Source organism: Carcharodon carcharias, chromosome 19, assembly GCF_017639515.1.
Source record: "Carcharodon carcharias isolate sCarCar2 chromosome 19, sCarCar2.pri, whole genome shotgun sequence".
Taxonomy (NCBI): domain Eukaryota; kingdom Metazoa; phylum Chordata; class Chondrichthyes; order Lamniformes; family Lamnidae; genus Carcharodon; species Carcharodon carcharias.
In genome coordinates this window covers 73522671-73541040 of record NC_054485.1, presented here as the reverse complement: position 1 = coordinate 73541040, position 18370 = coordinate 73522671, and the positions used below count along the sequence as shown (strand labels likewise).

At 43.6% G+C, this 18370-nt stretch overlaps 1 protein-coding gene and 1 long non-coding RNA gene across 2 annotated transcripts in view; one reads left to right on the top strand and one right to left on the bottom strand.

Annotated features, from left to right (window-relative positions):
* Positions 1-12827, bottom strand: part of LOC121291937 (zinc finger protein 91-like) — a 299051-nt gene extending 286224 nt beyond the window's left edge. Inside the window, exon 1 of the mRNA XM_041213621.1 lies at positions 12674-12827. The gene's annotated coding sequence lies outside the window, so the exon portion shown is untranslated. The remainder of the gene's footprint in view (positions 1-12673) is intronic.
* A 161-nt stretch (positions 12828-12988) lies between these two features.
* On the top strand, positions 12989-16875 carry LOC121291939. Its single transcript, XR_005946122.1, has 2 exons — positions 12989-13139; positions 14520-16875. It is a non-coding gene; the product is annotated as an uncharacterized LOC121291939 (long non-coding RNA).
* The last annotated feature ends 1495 nt before the right edge of the window (positions 16876-18370 follow it).

Genomic DNA, 18370 nt, shown 5'->3' with positions numbered 1-18370 from the left:
CCTTTTCATTAGGACTAGATACCTCAGTATCTTGGTGTTCCTTCCTCATGGGGTTTTCTTGCAATGTCCTCCTCATACTTTAACTGAAAACTGCTCGCATTTGCAAAATTGAGAGTTTAAAACTTACATTCCTCAAAATCAATTAATCACTCCTGTTGTTTGATTATTATATGGATAACTAAAAATACATCAATCAAATCAATTACATAGTTTGCTAATAACTTATTAAATACATAAAACAATCAAGGCTTATGCAATGCTTTGAATTAATTTTAAGACAGTGACACAATAATGTAGGATACAAAATGGCTGAAGAAGCCACTATCCTGTGTCTCAAAAGGGCTTCCTTGACCTTGCTTTATTAATTCATTCAACACTCTTGGCTTTAATGATTTTAATAAAACCTGATTCCAGAAAATTCAAAACTAATTCTAACCACCCTCAAAATGATCTACAGAAAGAGAGAGAGGAAGAGAACCAGGAGGAAATTATCCCTTTCTCCAGTCTCCCTCTCTCTTGTGCGTGTACTGATCCCACCACTGCAAGTCATCGCTGCCTTGGATGCTGTGGGTCCTCCTCTTCTGATCTGCTGTCGAACACATCCAAGGCTACACATCCCACACTGATATTGTCAGTCTGAAAGCCTCCAAGGATGAAGAATGCTATTCCTACACTAGAAATCTCTGTCAAACATTTACCAGGTGGAACTGAGACAGCAGCTGCAATAAGTGAGGTTTTATTCAGGTGGGGCAATGACAAGTTTAATCCTCACCTGATCTGCTGCTCAAAGTCACCTCAGTTTCACTGGTCATTTTCCCAAGCTTCATATTTGGAGCCAAATAATTTAAACAATGTTCCATGTGGTGTGTAAAATGGTTACTGCCTTCAAATCTTTATTTACAAATGATAACCTCAGAGGTCACATTAATATGGGAAGCCACAGAGTAAAAAGGGATTTATCCAAACATTTCCCTTTTTGTTTGTATGTCTCTCCACATAGATAATCAATAAAGGAAATGATCACAATGAACAAAAAAAATTCTTTGTTCTTTCTAGTTTGTTCCAATTTTGTCTGTCCCACAAATGAATTGCACATACAATCTTTAAAGTGTTCTGGTTTCACTTCCAAATATCTCTGAAAATGAAGTAACATCCTTTGCAAGTATTTTGGAGCAGATAGAAGTGGTTTGAAAAAGATGCTTTGAAGTAGCTTGTGGTCAGACTGCACCATCACTTTCTCTCTCCCAAACAGGTACTGGTTGAAATGCTCACAAGGGAAGGCAAAAATCAGGCAGCCTTTCTCAATTTTTAAAATTCTTTCACAGGATGTGGGTGTCACTGGCCTTGAGAGCGCTTTTATTGCCCATTCCTAATTGCCCTTGAGAAGATGGTGGTGAACTGCCTTCTTGAAACGCTGCAATGCATGTGGTGTAGGTACATCCACAGTACTGTTAGGGAGAGAGTTCCAGGATTTTGATCCAGCGACAGTGAAGGAATGGCGATATATTTCCAAGTGAGGATGGTGAGTGGCTTGGAGGGGAATTTGCAGGTGGTGGTGTTCCCATGTATCTGCTACCCTTGTTCTTCTAGGTGGTAGAGATCGCAGGTTTGGAAGGTGCTGTCTAAGGAGCCTTGGTGAGTTGCTGCAATGCATCTTCTAGATGGTACACACTGCTGCTTCTGTGCGTCGGTGGTGCATGGAATGGACATTGGACATGGTCGATGGGGTATCAATCAAGTGGGCTGCTTTGTCCTGGTTGGTGTCAAGCTGTTTGGCTGTTGATGGAGCTGCACTCATCCAGGCAAGTGGAGAAAATTCCATCACATTCCTGACTTGTGCCTTGTAGATGATGGACCAGCTTTGGAGAGTAAGGAGGCGAGTTACTTACCCTAGAATTCTCAGACCATAACCTGCTCTTGCAGCCACAGTATTTATATGGCTAGTCTAGTTCAGATTCTGGTCAATGGTAACCCCCAAGGTGTTGATAGTGGGGGATTCAGCAATCGTAAAGCCATTGAATGTCAAGGGGTAATGGTTGGATCCCCTCTTGTTGCAGATGGTCATTGCCTGGCACTTATGTGGCACGAATGTTACTTGGCACTTATCAGCTCAAGCTTGAATGTTGTCCAGGTCTTGCTGCATTTGGACATGAACTGCTTCAGCATCTGAGGAGCCGCGAATGGTGTCGGACATTGTGCAATCATCAGCGAACATCCCCACTTCTGACCTTATGATGGAAGGAAGGTCATTGATGAAGCAGCTGAAGATGGTTGAGCCTAGGACACTACCCTGAGGAACTCCTGCAGTGATGTCCTGGAATTGAGATGATTGACCTCAATCAACCACAACCATCTTCCTTTCTGCTAGGTATGACTCCAACCAGTGGAAGATTTTCCCCCTGATTCCCATTGACTCAGGTTTTGCTCGGGGTCCTTGATGCCACACTCAGTCAAATGTAGCCTTGATGTCAAGGACAGTCACTCTCACCTCACCTCTGGAGTTCAGCTGTTTTGTCATTGTTTGAACTAAGACTGTAACTAGGTCAGGAGCTGAGTGGCCCTGACGGAACCCAAACTGAGCATGAGCAGATTATTGCTGACTAAGTGTTGCTTGATAGCATTGTCAACATTGTTCCATCAATTTGCTGATAATTGAGAGTAGACTGATGGAGCATAGCATTATTCAAGTTGTATTAATGCTCTGGATGCAAACACCACTGGTTGTCCTCGCTGCATGAGGGTTGCTCCAAGTCCTGTTTCACTGGCATCTCACTGCAGGATGACTTCATCATTGATATCACAGTACCTCAGCACTGGCGCTGTCATCACGAGTTGTTTGATGCGAGAGAATGCTGTTTCTTGTTCTGTGCCCCAAGAGCAATGAACATCCTTTGCAGTGAGATAATGTAGACATTCACACTCCAATGACAGATTGGCTAGAACCTGGCTAGGTAGATCCAGTGTGAGTTCACTAACAATTGTGTGAAGGATTTCTGACAGAACTCACACCGATATCTCACACCAAAGATGTCAAGAAAGCTTTATCACAAACCTCACACTTGAATTGTTACTCCTTGTGTGGAACCTCTGATGGAGCTGGAGTTTTAATGACTGTAAGAATGATTTGTTGCACATCTCACACTTCAATGGTTTCTCTGCTGTGTGGACTGTCTGATGGACCAGGAGTTTCGATAACTTTGTGAAGGTTTTGTCGGATACCTCACACTTGAACTGTCATTTGTGTGTGAATGTGTTGATATACGTGGAGGGTTCGAATGATTTGCACACATTTCACATGGGAACAGTTTCACCCCAGCGTGGACTGTCAGGTGGAGCAGGAGTTTCGCTAACTGTGAGAATGATTTGTCACATATTGGAATGGTTTCTCTCCTGTGTGAATGCGTTAGTGTGTGCGGAGGGTCAATAAATGCGTGAATGATTTGTTGCACACCTCACATCTGAACAGTTTCTCCCCTGTGTGAATGCGTTGGTGTTCCCGGACAGCCAAGGATTCTGAAAATGATTTGTTGCATACCTCGCATGTGAATAGTTTCTCCCCGGTGTGAATGCATTGGTGGACACACAGGTCCGATAATCGCGAGAATGATTTGTCACATACCTTGCATGTGAATGGTTTCTCCCCACTGTGAATGCGTTGGTTGTTGAGGAAGTTGGATGACTGTGAGAATCATTAGTCACACACCTCACATGTGAATGGTTGCTCCCCTGTGTGAATCCTCTGGTGTCTCAGGAGATTGGAGGACTTGGTGAAAGTCACTTCACAAACTTCACACCTGAAGGGTTTCGATCCCAGGTAAATTCTCTGGCATGTCAGGAGTCTTGAAGATGTCACAAAAGCTTTATCACAAGCCTCAGACTTGAATCTTTTCTCTTCCATTGGCTCCCTTGTCTTAATAGAGGTTGTTACAGATGCACCTTGTGTGTTCATGAGAACCTGTGGAGCCCTCCTCACACACCTCACACTTGAACAGCCTCTCACCTGTAGAAATGAGTCAGTGATTATGAGGCTCAATGAATGATAGAAGCTCTCACCACACTTGGAGCCCACTCACACTTCTTCCCAGCCTCACCCTGACTGATAGCCCACAGCCAAAGCTCATAGAGTCATAGAGATCTTCAGCACAGAAAAAGGCCTTTTAGCCCATCGAGTCTGCGCCAGTCAAACAAGTACCTAACTATTCTAATCCGATTTTCCAGCATTAGACCCATTGCCTTGTATGCCATGGCGTCACAAGTGCACATCCAAATACTTCTTAAATGTTATGAGGGTTTCTGCCTCTACCACCCTTTCAGACAGTGAGTTCCAGATTCCCACCATCCTCTGGGTGAAAAAATTCTTCCCCTCATCTCCTCTAAACCTCCTGCTCCTTACCTTAAATCTATGCCCCCTGGTTATTGATCCCTCCACCAAGGGGAAAAGTTCCTTCCTGTCTACCCTATCTATGCCCCTCATAATTTTATACACCTCAATCATGTCCCCCCTCACTCTCCTCTGCTCCAAGGAAAATGACCCCAGTCTATCCAATCTCTCCTCATAACTAAAACTCTCCAGCCAGGCAACATCCTGGTAAATCTCCTCTGCACTCTCTCTAGTGCAATCACATCCTTCCTATAATGCGGATTCCAGAACTGCATGCAATACTCTAGCTGCGGCCTAACCAGCATTTTATACAGTTCCAGCATAACCTCCCTGCTCTTATATTCTATGCCTCAGCTAATAAAGGCAATTATCCCATTTGCCTTCTTAACCACCTTATCCAGCTGTCCCACTACCTCTGATCCTTGGTATTTCCCAGAGTCCGACAATTCATCATGTATTCCCGTGCCTTGTTTGTCCTGCCCAAGCGCATCACCTCACATTTATCCAGATTAAATTCCACTTGCCACTGATCAGCCCATCTGACCGTCCATATCCTCCTGTAATCTAAAGCTATCCTCCTTCCTATTTACACCCCACCAATTTTCATGTCACCCGCAAACTTACTGATCAACCCTCCTACATTCAAGTCTAAATCGTTTGTATGTACCACAAACAGCAAGGGACCCAACACCGATCCCTGTGGAACCCCACTGGACACTGGCATCCAGTCACAAAAACACCCCTCGACTAGCACCCTCTGGTTCCTGCCACTCAGCCAATTCTGGATCCAATTTACCAAACTGCCTTGGATGTCATGGGCTCTTACCTTCGTTATCAGTCTCCCATGCAGGACCTTATCAAAAGCCTTGCTGAAGTCCAAGTAGACAACATCAAATGCATTGCCCTCATCTACACACCTGGTCACCTCTTCGAAAAATTCAATCAAATTTGTCAGACATGACCTCCCCTTAACAAAACCATGCTGACTGTCCTTGATTAATCCCTGCCTCTCCAAATGTAGATTAATTCTGTCCCTCAGAATTGCTTCCAATACTTTCTCCGCCACTGAGGTTAGACTGACTGGCTTGCAGTTCCCTGGTTTATCCCTTCCTCTCTTCTTGAATAACGTTACCACATTGGCTGTCCTCCAGTCCTCTGGCACCTCTCCTGTGGCCAGAGGGGTGTTGAAAATTATTGCCAGCACCCCTATCTCCTCCCTTGCCTCACTCAGCAGCCTGGGATACATTTAATCCAGATTTAGCTACTTTTAAGCTTGCCAGACCACTTAGAACCTCCTCCCTTTCTATGCTAATTTCTTTAATTATATCACAGTCCTTCTGCCTGATTTCCATACCCACATCTTCCCTTTCACTTGTGAACACCAACAAAAGTATTCATTTAGAACCCCACCTACGTCTTCCGGCTCCACACACAAATTACCACTATGGTCCTTAATGGGCCCTACTCTTTCCCTAGTTATCCTCTTACTCTTAATGTACTTGTAAAATAAATTTGGATTTTCCTTTATTTTACCTGCCAATGTTTTTCATGCCCCCTCTTTGCTCTCCTAATTTCCTTTTTAAGTTCCCCCCTACACATTCTATACTCCTCTAGGGTTCCCGCTGTTTTGAGCCTCTGGTATCTGCCATAAGCCTCCCATTTGCTCTTTATCCAATCCTGTATATCCCTCGACATCCAGGGTTTCCTGGATCTGTTGGTCCCACTCTTTATCTTTACTGGAATATGTTGGCCCTGTACTCTCCCTATTTCCTTCTTGAATGAGTCCCACTGCTCTGATGCAGATTTACCTAAAAGTAGTTGCTCCCAGTCCACTCTGGCCAAATCATATCTGATCTTATTAAAATCAGCCTTCCCCCAAATTAGAACTCTGATTTCTGGCCCATCCTTGTCCTTTTCCATAACAACCTTGAATCTAATGGAGTTATGATCACTATCTGCAAAATGCTCCCCCACTGATACCTCTACCATTTTCCCGGCTTCATTCCCTAAAATTAAGTCCAGGACTGTCCCCTCTCTTGTAGGACCTTCTACGTACTGGCTTAAAAAGCTCTCCTGGATGCAATTTAAGAATTCAGCTCCCTCCAAACCTATCACACTATAACTAACCCAGTTAATGTCGGGGAAGTTGAAATCCCCCACTATTACTATCCTACTATTTTTATACTTCTCTGAAATTTGCCTATATATCTGCTCTTCTATTTCTCTCTGATTGTTTGGGGGCCTATAGTACACTCCCAGCAATGTGATTGCTCATTTTTTGTTTTTAAGTCCTACCCATCTGGCTTCATTTGAGGAGCCTTTTAAGATGTAATCCCTCCTTACTGCTGTAATTGATTCCTTGATCAATATTGGGATATCTCCTTTCCTGTCTCGCCTGAAGACTCTGTATCCTGGAATATTGAGCTGCCAATCCTGCTCCTCTCTCTCAACCATGTCTCTGTGACAGCAATGACATCATACTTCTATGTATTAATTTGTGCCCTCAACTCATCTGCCTTATTTGTCAGACTCCTTGCAGTAAAATAAATACCATCCAACCTTGCCAAACTCTCTTGTGCCTTAACTGGCCTATAATTTCTCCACCTTCCAGATTCACTTGCTCTCTCTTCTAATTTTGGCTGTGCATCTTCCCCTGCTGAACCTCCTCTCAGGATCCCACCCCTCTGCCAAGATAGTTTCAACCCTCCCCAACAGCACTAGCAAATCTCCCCGTAAAGATGTTGGTCCCATTCCAGTTCAGGTGCAACCCGTCCGCCTTGTACAGGTCCCACCACCCCCAGAAATGGTCCCAATGTCCCAGAAATCTAAAGCCCTACCTCCTGCACCATCTCTCCAGTCATGCATTCATCTGGACTAACTTCCTATTCCTATACTCACTCGCACATAGCATCAGAAGTAATCCAGAGATTACTACCTTTGAGGTCCTGTTTTTTAATCTGCTTCCTAGCTCCCTAAATTTTGCATGCAGGACCTCATCCCTCTTTCTACCTACATTGCTAGTACCAATCTATAGCACGATATCTGTTTGTTTGCCCTCCCCCCTTAGAATGCCCTGCAGCTGTTCAGTGACATCCTTAACCTGGGCATCAGGGAGGCAACATACCATCCTGGAGTCACATTTATGGCCGCAGAAATGCCTGTCTGTTCCCCTTTCTATCAAGTCTCCTACCACTATTGCTCTTCCCCTCTGTTTCCTCCCCCCCCCCCCCACCCCCGTGCAACTGAGCCACTCACAGTGCCATGAGCGTGGCTGCACTCCCCAGAGGAACTGTCACTCTCATCGTTTTCCAACACAGAAAAACGGTTCTCGAGCGAGATGCACCCTGGGGATTTCCTGACTACCTGCTTGACACCTTTCATCTGACTGATGGTCACCCATTCCCTCTCTGTCTGCACTTCTGTCAGCTGTGGGGGGGTGACCACGACTAAAAATGTGCTATCCACGAAACTCTCAGCCTCACGGATGTACCTCAGTGCGTCCAGCTGCCGCTCAAGCTCCGAAACTCGGAGCTCAAGTAGATGTAGCTGGTGGCATTTCCTGCACATATGGTCGATCAGAATGCAAGAAGTGTCAAGGACTTCCCACATCTTGCAGGCGGTACATAACATGGGACTAAGCTACCCTGCCATGTCTCTAGTTGAAAAAAACCCCTTACTTTAAGTTAAATACAATAGAAAAAAGTTAAATTATTTATGAACTTGAATAGAAATTAGAACTCTTATCTTTCCTTAGCTTAGTCTATTTTAAACTGGAGAAAGAAACTGGAGAAAAATACATCAACTATTCACCAATCAGCTCTCATCTTTGTGCTGATGTCACTTTTTGAAGCCTGCCAGCACTCGCACTGGTTCTAATCTCTCCACCGCTCTCTCGTGCTATCTTGTGGTGTCATTCTTGTTATTTTCAACAAGAACTGACTGCAGGACACTCTTCCCAGACTGCTGCACCAACCTTCAGAAAGGTTGGTTCTGATGGAAGGTTCCACACCACTGACCAGTTTCAGATCTGATGACACGTCAAAGCTCCCTTGACCCAACTGATTTCCAGATGATAGTTTCACTGTCCAACCTTCTCTGTGTAGAGCAATGCTGTGAAGGGACTGGACGTCTTCCCACAGTTGTGCAGTTTTCCTTGGGTGATGGTCAGGATCTATCTGCGGTGTCTATCCACTTTGTATTCTCTAGTGTAGTACGGTGCAATCCTTCTGATCAACAGGAATAGGAAACAAGATTTTCTCCAACTCCCTCTCTTCCTTTGCTGAAGGGACTGACTCCTCATTTGGAGACTGTTCCACAGTGAGTGTCAGTCTGCTTTTCCCCTGTGTGGGGGATCAGATACAAGTCCTTTCTTTTTCCTCACTTGACTGTCACACACCCTCTGTTTCCAGCAGAGACACTGGATAGTGATCAGGAGCAGACAATGTGGCTATTTTCTTTCCTCCACCCAGTCCCCCATCTTCCCAGGCACCATGAGGACAATGGAAAAGACAGTCGGGCAGAGTGTAAAATGGGCTCTCAATTCACTGTGAGCTCCAGACGTGCTGGTGAAGACCTGTTTTACCCTTAGAGTATGTGCTTAATATAAAAAACACTCAGGAGTAATGTTAATTCAATGGAGATTCTGAAACTTCTGCCTTGTTTTCCTAAATTATTTGAAGAAAACATACTGGGCAGGAATGCTAGAAGCTAAGGAAAATATTGCTTCAGTGTAGCTGATTGAAGGGTTCTGGTTTATCCTGGGAAATTAGATACACTGCACTCGCTCAGACTGCACATCCCAAATTCAGCTATCAGCCACAGCCATGGGCAAAACTATCAAATCCAAGCCCAGGCTTTTGGGAAAGACCAAGGCCTTCAGGTAAAATCTTTAAAGAAGGCATTAAAAGATATTTCAATAAATGTGTCTCCACATATGACAGCCAAATTGCTCTAGTGCTGGATTAACAATCCAGAGATTGAGAGTTCAAATCCAAACACAGAAAGTTACATACATAGAATTATAATACAGAAACAGGGCATTCGGCCCAGTTGGTCGATGCTGGTGTTTCTACTTCGCATGAGCCTCCACTCAACCCTCTTCATCTCACCCTATCAGCATATCCTTCTGTTCCTTTCTCCCTCAAGTGCTTATCAAATTTCCCCTTAAAGATATCTTTGCTATTCACATCAACCACTTCATGTTGAGAAACTGGATAAATTTTGGAATTTGTGAAATAAATTCTTTTAAGAAACATGAAAACTTTCAAGTTGTTTGAAAAACTTGAATATTGTTCTTCAGGGAAGGGAACCTGCTACAACTGCCTGGTCTGGCCTACATGTGACTCCAGTCCCACACAACATGGTTGACTCTGAACTGCCCTCTGAAATGGCCTCGCAAACAATGATAAACAATTACCACAAAGTCCAATAATAAGAGGAAAATCATATAGATCTGGACAATCCTGGCATTGTGTCAGATTAAGATTAAGGTGATCTCAGCCCAGTGAAATCTGTAAAGTCTCTCTTACCAAGGTCTGAGGACAAGTACCCAAGTGAGGACAGCTGCCCCACAGACTGGTCAAGTAGCAGTGATACTGACTGAATCATATCAATCTGTAAACACCCAGGCTCCTCTATCACCATCCCTGGGTATGTCCCATCCCACTGGCAGGTGGGGAAATCTCAATATTGACTCCATGGAGTCTCATGGCTTCAGGTCAAAGAAGTTCAAGGAAAACTACCACTCCCCTCCCAACTGATGAATGAGTACTTCACCATGTTAATCATCACCAGGGAAGTAGATGGAGAGATCCCAAAACTGGGTAACCATGAGGTGCAGTGAGCCATCAGCAGCAGCAGGATTGTATTCCACCACAATCTCACAGCCCGGCACAGCCCTCATTCCATGATTATCATCAAACCAGTCGGTAGTCATGTCAGGAACAGCATTGGCTCCCTCTCTGCCACTTGTCTCTCTGTCCACTGCCGCCTATCTGGGCTGAGACATATATGAACATATGCGTTAGGAGCAGGAGGAGGCCATTCGGCCCTTTAAGCCTGCCCCACCATTCAGTAAGGTCATGACTGATCTGATTGTAACCTCAACTCCACATTCCCACCTACTCCCGATAACCTTTCACCCCCTTGCTTATCAAGAATCTATCTACCTCTGCCTTAAAAAATATTCAAAGACTCTCTTCCTTTTGAGGTACAGCTCAAAGTTCCAAAAACTCATGATCCTCAGAGAAAAAAATTCTCCTCATCTCTGTCTTAACTGGGTGCCCACTTATTTTGAAACAGTGACCCCTAGTTCTAAATTCTCCCACAGGAGGAAACATTCTCTCCACATTCACCCTCAGTATCTTACACACTTCAATCAAATCACCTCTTACTCTTCTAAACTCCACAGCATACAAGCCTAGCTTGTCCAACATTTCCTCAAAAGACCATTCCAGGCATAAGTCTAGTAATCTGCTTCCAATGCACTAATATCCTTCCTTAAATAAGGAGACCAATACTGCACACAGTACTCCAGATGTGGTTTCACCAATGCCCTGTGTAACTGAAGCACAACCTCCCTACTTTTATATTCAAATTCTCTCGCAATAAATGATAACATTCTGTTAGCTTTCCTAATTACCTGCTGTAGCTGCACTCTAACCTTCTGTGATTCATGCACGAGGACACTGAGATCCCTCTGAATCTCAGAGCTCTGTAATCTCTCACCATTTAGATAAAATGCTTTTTTATTCTTCCTGCCAAAATGGACAATTTTATGTTTTCTCACATTATACTCCATTTGTTAGATCTTTTCCCACTCACTTAACTATTTCCCTATGTAGCCTCCTTATGCCTTCTTCACAACTTACTTTCCTACCTATCTTTGTGTCATCAGCCAATTTAGCAACCATACCTTCGGTGCCTTCATCCAAATGATTTCTATATATTGTAAAAAGTTGAGGCCCCAGCATTGATCCCTGTGGCAGACCACTCATTACATCTTGCCAACCAGAAAATGACTCGCTCATGCCTACTCTCTGATTCCTGTTAGTTAGCCAATCTTCTATCCATGCCATATGTTACACACTACACCATGAGCTTTTGTTTTCTGCAGTCCCCTTTGATGTGGCACCTTATCAAATGCCTTCTGGAAATCTATGTACAGGACGTCCACCAGTTCCCCTTTATCTACAGCACGTTACTTCTTCAAAGAACTCCAATAAATTGGTTAAACATGATTTCCCTTTCACAAAAGCATGTTGACTCTTCCTGATTACCTTGAATTTTTCTCAGTGCCCTGATATAATAATAGCTTCTAACATTTTTCCAATGACAGATATTAAGCTAACTAGCCTGTAGGTTCCTGCTTTCTGACTCCCTTTTTGAATAAAGGAGTTACATTCATTATTTTCCAATCTAATGGAACCTTTCTGGACGTAGGGAATTTTAGAAAATTAAAACCAACACGTCAACCATCTCACTAGCCACTTCTCTTGAGGCTTTAGGATGAAGTGCATCGGGAACTGGGGACTTATTAGCCAGCAGCTGCAAAAATTGGCTCAGTACCACTTCCCTGGTGATCAGGAGCTTCCCTCAAACCCACCCCACACCCGGTCCATGCAGGGAGGGGTCTACAGCCTGAAGGTGCATCCTTCAGTGCTCCTTGACACACTGAATTTGAACTCGAGTGCAGCCATTCCTACCCTGACCTGCTGCCAGATAGAGGTTATAACCCTATCTCCATTTGTAATGAGTCTGCCCCCTCACTACTGGAGACTGCTTCACGGCGAGGGCCAGTAGGATAGTGAACCATGCTCCTACTGAACGCCTGGTCACTTTTACATTTTACACAACAACAAAACAACAACTTGCATCTATATAGCACCTTTAACATTGTCTAATGCCCCAAGGCACTTTGTAAATGCGTTAACAAAATTTGGGAGCTTGCTGTGCGCACATTGGCTGCCAGGCATCCCACATTACAACAGCAACCACACTTCAAAAGTACTTCAATGGCTGTAAAACATTTTGGGGCATCTGGTGGTTGTGAAAGGATCTATATAAACGCCAGCCTTTTCTTTTCTGAGGAGGTTACAGAGATAGGGGGTGGTGGAAGGTCTTGGAGGGATTTGAAAAGACAGGAAACATACAAATCCCAAAACACAGACAGAACTGACCATTCACAGTCTACAGGATAATAAGCAGCTCCCAACACACACACACACAACTAAGCAATAAGAAATTATTTAGAATCCACAGATGCTCTACACCTCCCAGATAATTATACTTCACCTTCTCATATTCAGTAATGACCCATCAACAAAACTCAGCCTGTAAATCAGAAGGGAAATGCTTCCAATAAACACACTCAATATCCAACACACAGCTCCAGTCAAACAGTTCAGCACAAAGCACCCAGTAAACAGCTCTCTCAGCTGGATCTTCTCACACAGCATAAGGAGCATTTCCACACCTGATTCCCCACAGGATAGTCAGACTACCTGAACATTAGTGTGGATATTATGTGAAATAATTATTATAAATTCTGCTCCTTCACTCACCATCTCCTCACTTGGTTTTCAGTCCCTACAGGAAGTGAACCAGCTGTGGAGGAGGAAGAGAAGGGAATGGGCAGAGTGGGTGGGCTCTCTGATTGACATCTCTCACAGCCAATCCAGATATTTATGGAGTAACATGAGTTTCCTGAAGCTTGGGGAACTGACCAGTGAAACGGAGGCGACTTTGAGCAGCAAATCAGGTGGGGATTTAAACTTGTCATTGTACCATCTGAATAAAAACTTACTTATTGCAGTTGCTGTCTCAGTTCCTTCTGGTAAATGTTTGACAGAAATTTCTAGTGTGAGAATAGCATTCTTCATCCTCGGAGGCTTTCAAACTGACAACATCAATGTGGGATGTGTAGCCTCGGATGTGTTTGACAGCAGATCAGAAGAGGAAGACCCATAGCATTCCAAGGCAGTGATGATATGTAGTGGTAGGATCAGCACATGTACAGGAGAGAGGGGCGCAGAAGAGAGGGTAACAAGAGAGAGGAAGACACAGGAGAGAGACACAGTGGAGAGAGAGAGACACAGTAGGGAGGGACACAGGACAGAGGGACACAGGAGACAGGGGAAGAGGGACAACAGGGAGAGTTAGAGAGATAGAGGGAGAACGGTGATTGAATCCGTGATTTGGGAAATGACACTGTGATCTGTGAATGACTCTGTGTTGGGATCATCACTCTGTGACTGCGGAGGTTACTTTGGGAATGGTCCCTCACCCCTCAGCAGACCTGTCTGCTAGCCCCTTGCTGGAATCTCAATAAGCACATGAGGAGGAAAGGAACAGAAGGATATGCTGATAGGGTGAGATGAAACAGAAGGTACATCAGACTTTGAATAAACTTCAAATATTAATAAAGGTTGTAGGTACATCATACTTGAGAGAAGTAGCATAGATATCTTTAAGGAGAAACTAGATAAGTACTTGAGGGAGCGTGGAACAGAAGGATATGCTGATAGGGTGAGATGAAGAGGGATGAGAGGAGGCTTGTGTGAAGCAGAAACACCAGCATGGACCAATTGGGCTGAATGGCCTGTTTCTGCACTGTAATTCTATGTATGTAACTTTCCATAGTTGGATTTGAATTCACAATCTCTGGATTGTTAAACCAGCAGCATAGCAATTCGGCTGCCATACCTGGAGACACATTTATTGAAGTGCCTTTTAATGTCTTCTTTAAAGATTTTACCTGAAGGCATTGGCCTTTCCCAAAAGCCTGGGCTTGGATTTGATTGTTTTGCCCAGGGCTGTGGCTGAAAGCTGAATTTGGGATGTGCAGTCTGAGCGAGTGCAGTGTATCTAATTTCCCAGGATAAACCAGAACCCTTCAATCAGCTACACTGAAGCAATATTTTCCTTAGCTTCTAGCACTTCCTGTCCAGTGTGTTTTCTCCAAATAATTGTGAAAAACAAGGGGAGAAAGTTCAAAATCTCTATTGAATTAATATTTCTCCTGAGTGTCTTATATTAAACACATAGTCTAAGAGTAAGACTGGTTTTCACCAGCATGGCACATGTGAATTGACAGCCCATTTTACACTCCGCCTGACTGTCTTTTCCATTGTCCTCACAGTGCCTGGGAAGATGGGGGCTGGGTGGAGGAAAGAAATTAACAACGTTGTCTGCTCCTGGTCAGAATCCAGTGACCTTGCTGGAAACAGAGGGTGTGTGACAGTCATGTAAGGAAAAGAAAGGGCTTGCACCTGATTCCCCCACACAAGGGAATACCAGACTAGAACTCACTGTGAAACAATCTCTAACTGAGGAGTCAGCCCTTCGGCAAAGGAGGAGAGGGAGTTGGAGGAAATCATGTTTCCTTTTCCTGTTTACAGAAGGATTGCACCTTACTACACCAGAGAATACAGAGAGGATAGACACCACAGATAAATCCTGACCATCAACCAAGGAACAATTGCACAACTGTGGGAAGACATCCAGACCCTTCACAGCATTGCTCAGCACAGAAGGTTGGGCAGTAAAACCATCATCTGGAAATCGTTTGGGTCAGGGGAACTTTGACATATCATCAGATCTGAAATTGGTCAGTGGTGTGGAACCTTCCATCAGAGCCAACCTTTCCAAAGGTTCAGCTGTGGGCGATCAGTCAGGGTGAGGCTGGGAAGAAGTGTGAGTGGGCTCCAAGTGTGGTGAGAGCTTCAATCATTCAAGCCTCATAAACCACTGACTCATTCCTACAAGTGAGGGGCTGTTCAAGTGTGATGTGTGTGAGGAGGGATCCACTGGCTCATAAGATCTCCTAGCATATAAGGTGCATCTGTTTTATCACCTGTAACACAACTGCAGCTACATGGTAGAGAAACCATTCAAGTGTGAGATGTGCAACCAAGCCTTCGCCCAATCATCAACACTCATGAATCATCAACACAACCACGCTGGGGAGAAACCGTTCAAGCGTTGAGGTTTCTAACAGGCTCTTTGCACAGTCATCGACCCTGGTGAGTCACTGGCGTATTCACACAGGGGAGAAACCATTCACTTGTGAGGTGTGCAACAAATCATTCTCCATGTCGTTGACCTTCCACGTACACCAATGCATTCATACCGGGGAGAAACCATTCAAATGCGATGTGTGCAACAAATCCTTCTCGAGCTCATCGAAGCTCCTGCTACATCAGAGGATTCACATGAGAGAAACTGTTCAAATGTGAGATGTGAGACAAGGCTTTCACAGTCAGCGTATCTCCTGGTCCATCAACACACTCACACAGGGGGAAGGAAGTGATCTTTGTGATAGAGAGGGTATGGGTTCAGAAGCTCTGTTGGAGGTTGAATAGAACAAATATTGTTGGAGATGAGATTGGAGGGGAAACGGAGAGGACTTTAAAAAATGTTGGAACCTGAGTAATCCCTCCAGTCTTTTAAGTAATTCAGGTATATCATGGCTGATCTGTACCTGCCTTGGCTCTGTAGCCCTGAACCTTCCCTAATAAAATTCTATCAATCACAGTTTTAAAATTTTCAATTGACTTCCAGGTCAAATTTTTCTGTGGAGTTCCAGATTTCCATTACTGTTACAATGTCTAGTTTTGATGTTACAAATTTTTAGAAGAATTGTTTTGAAAGTCACATTTTGTAAATGTTGGACTGAGTTTTAAAACTGTTTCCAAAATAAACTCCAAGTGTCATGTGATTTTCTCCTTTTGGATTCGGGCTGTAACCCCTTCAGCCAGACAAAGAGGAGGCATCCTCAGACATATACCTTTAAAATTCAATGAGTGGTCCAAAAGAGTAAAGAGAAGCTCATTGACTTGATGGCTTTTCCACCAAACACAAAAAAACTAAAAAGTCACTGTAAAGCGTGAACAACCTTGGCCCTTTGATCACTTCACGGGGTAAGGAGACTTCGGATAACTGTAATGGAATTACCACATGCCTTTTTGGAAAGTGACTGGGCTTTCTTGTACAGGTCACATGGTAATAGTGGTCATCTTGTCTTGCCTGCAAAAAGCATTGAAAAGGGCTGGTAAAGGCAGATCCACCTTGAAGATGGTTCAACCTAGGGAGAGACAGAGAAAGGCATCTAAGAAAGATCCTCGTCTGATGTAAAGTAATTAGGTAGCTAAATGTGCCACACCAGCAGAAGGAACCTTCTCTCCTCCCTGTAAATCAGATTCCACCTACAAATCTCACCTGTTAAAGCAATCTCAGGCAATTTGACAGTAGAAACCATCATAGCTGCAGAGACATCTCTACAATACCAAGACCTTCACTTCTGACAATGCAACATCTCGATTTCAAAACCTATCAGGCCTGTACCGAATATAGACTAAATGGAACCAATGTTTATAAGTATTGTTTTATCTTAATCTGTAATTAATCTTTGTGTGTATTTGTGAGTTGTATCATTTTTCCTTAAGGAACTTCCAGAGCAAGAGTTTTGAAATAAACTAACCTATCCTTTTCAAGTACAAAAGACTTTGCTGCCGAGTTATTGTAAATTGACTTTCTCACTCCAAGGATGAGAAATACACTCTCACATAGAAATATATTGTTCATTGGCAACTTTCGGGTAACACCTTTTAAAGCGTCTGTGATACTTCTGTCTGTAGTACTGAGAGAGAGTTTCCCCTGATGTGTGTGTGTGTGTGTGTTAGTAAAGTGAGCTAGCTCTCAGGAGTGGATATGGGGTAGAATCGGACCCTGCTTTAGTTGGTGATGTGAATTATAGACAGATCCTCTTCAGGTGATGAATGTTTGACTAATACCATGGGTAATGTTTGTACTCTCCTGTCTGGGAAGACTACTGTCCTGAGAATTGTGAGGGAGTGGGGGCCTGAGTTCCATCAGCCCATCATACCTCAATGTAATAATGGTGTAATATATTCACCTTACACTCTTCCAAGATCCATTTCAAGTTCTGGGAAAGATCTTGAGTTATTTTCAAATGCTTTATTTTGGTTGATTCAAAGTTTGGTGTGAACTGAATATTGTTTGGCTGCTGTTTATCAATCTTCTGTACTCACAATAAATTCACTTTTTAGATTAACTCTAGCTACCTGATTTGTCAGCAGGGTATGTTCCTATTCAGTGAAACACTCAGGAGCTGACAGTAAGAGTTCTGTACACAATATATTGGTCAATGTCACTGATTTCCCCAAGAAAGAAAAAAATCCAGTTTTATCTCAACTTTACAAATTCAAGATTTCTAAATGCACTTTACAGCCAATGAAGAGCTTTTTGAAATGTACTGTCTGTGGTAATGTAGGAAACATGGCAGCCAATTTGTGTCCAGCAAGCTCCCACAAACAGCAATGTGATAATGATCAGGTCATTTGTTTATGTGACGTTAATTGTGAGATTATTGGCCAGAATTTCAGGGGTAACCACCGCACCCCCCCATAGCATAGTGTCATGGGATCTTTTACATTGACCTGACAGGGCCTTGGTTTAACTCATCTGCAAGATGGTACCACTGACAGTGCAGCATTCCCTCAGTACTGCACTGGAGTGTCAGACTCAGTACATAAGTCCCTGGATTGAGACTTGAACTCACAACTTTCTGATTCAGACACGAAAGTGCTAAATAAGCAATGGCTGATAATAACTTATATTTCTGTTGTACTACATTCATTTCTAAGGCGTTAAGTTTCAAGCAAGTAATTAGGACAGCTAATAGAATGTTATCATTTATTGCAAGGACAATTGAATATAAAAGTAGGGAGGTTATGTTTTAGTTATACAGAGCACTATCGTGACCAGATCTGGAGTACTGTTTACAATGTTGGTCACGTTATTTAAGGAAGGACGTAGGTGCGTTGGAAGCAGTTCAGAGAAGGATTGCCAATCTAATACCTGGAATGGGCAGGTTGTCTTATGAGGAAAGGTTGGACAGGCTAGGCTTGTATATGCTGGAGTTTCGAAGAGTAAGAGGCAACTTAGTTGAAACATATAAGATCTTCAGGG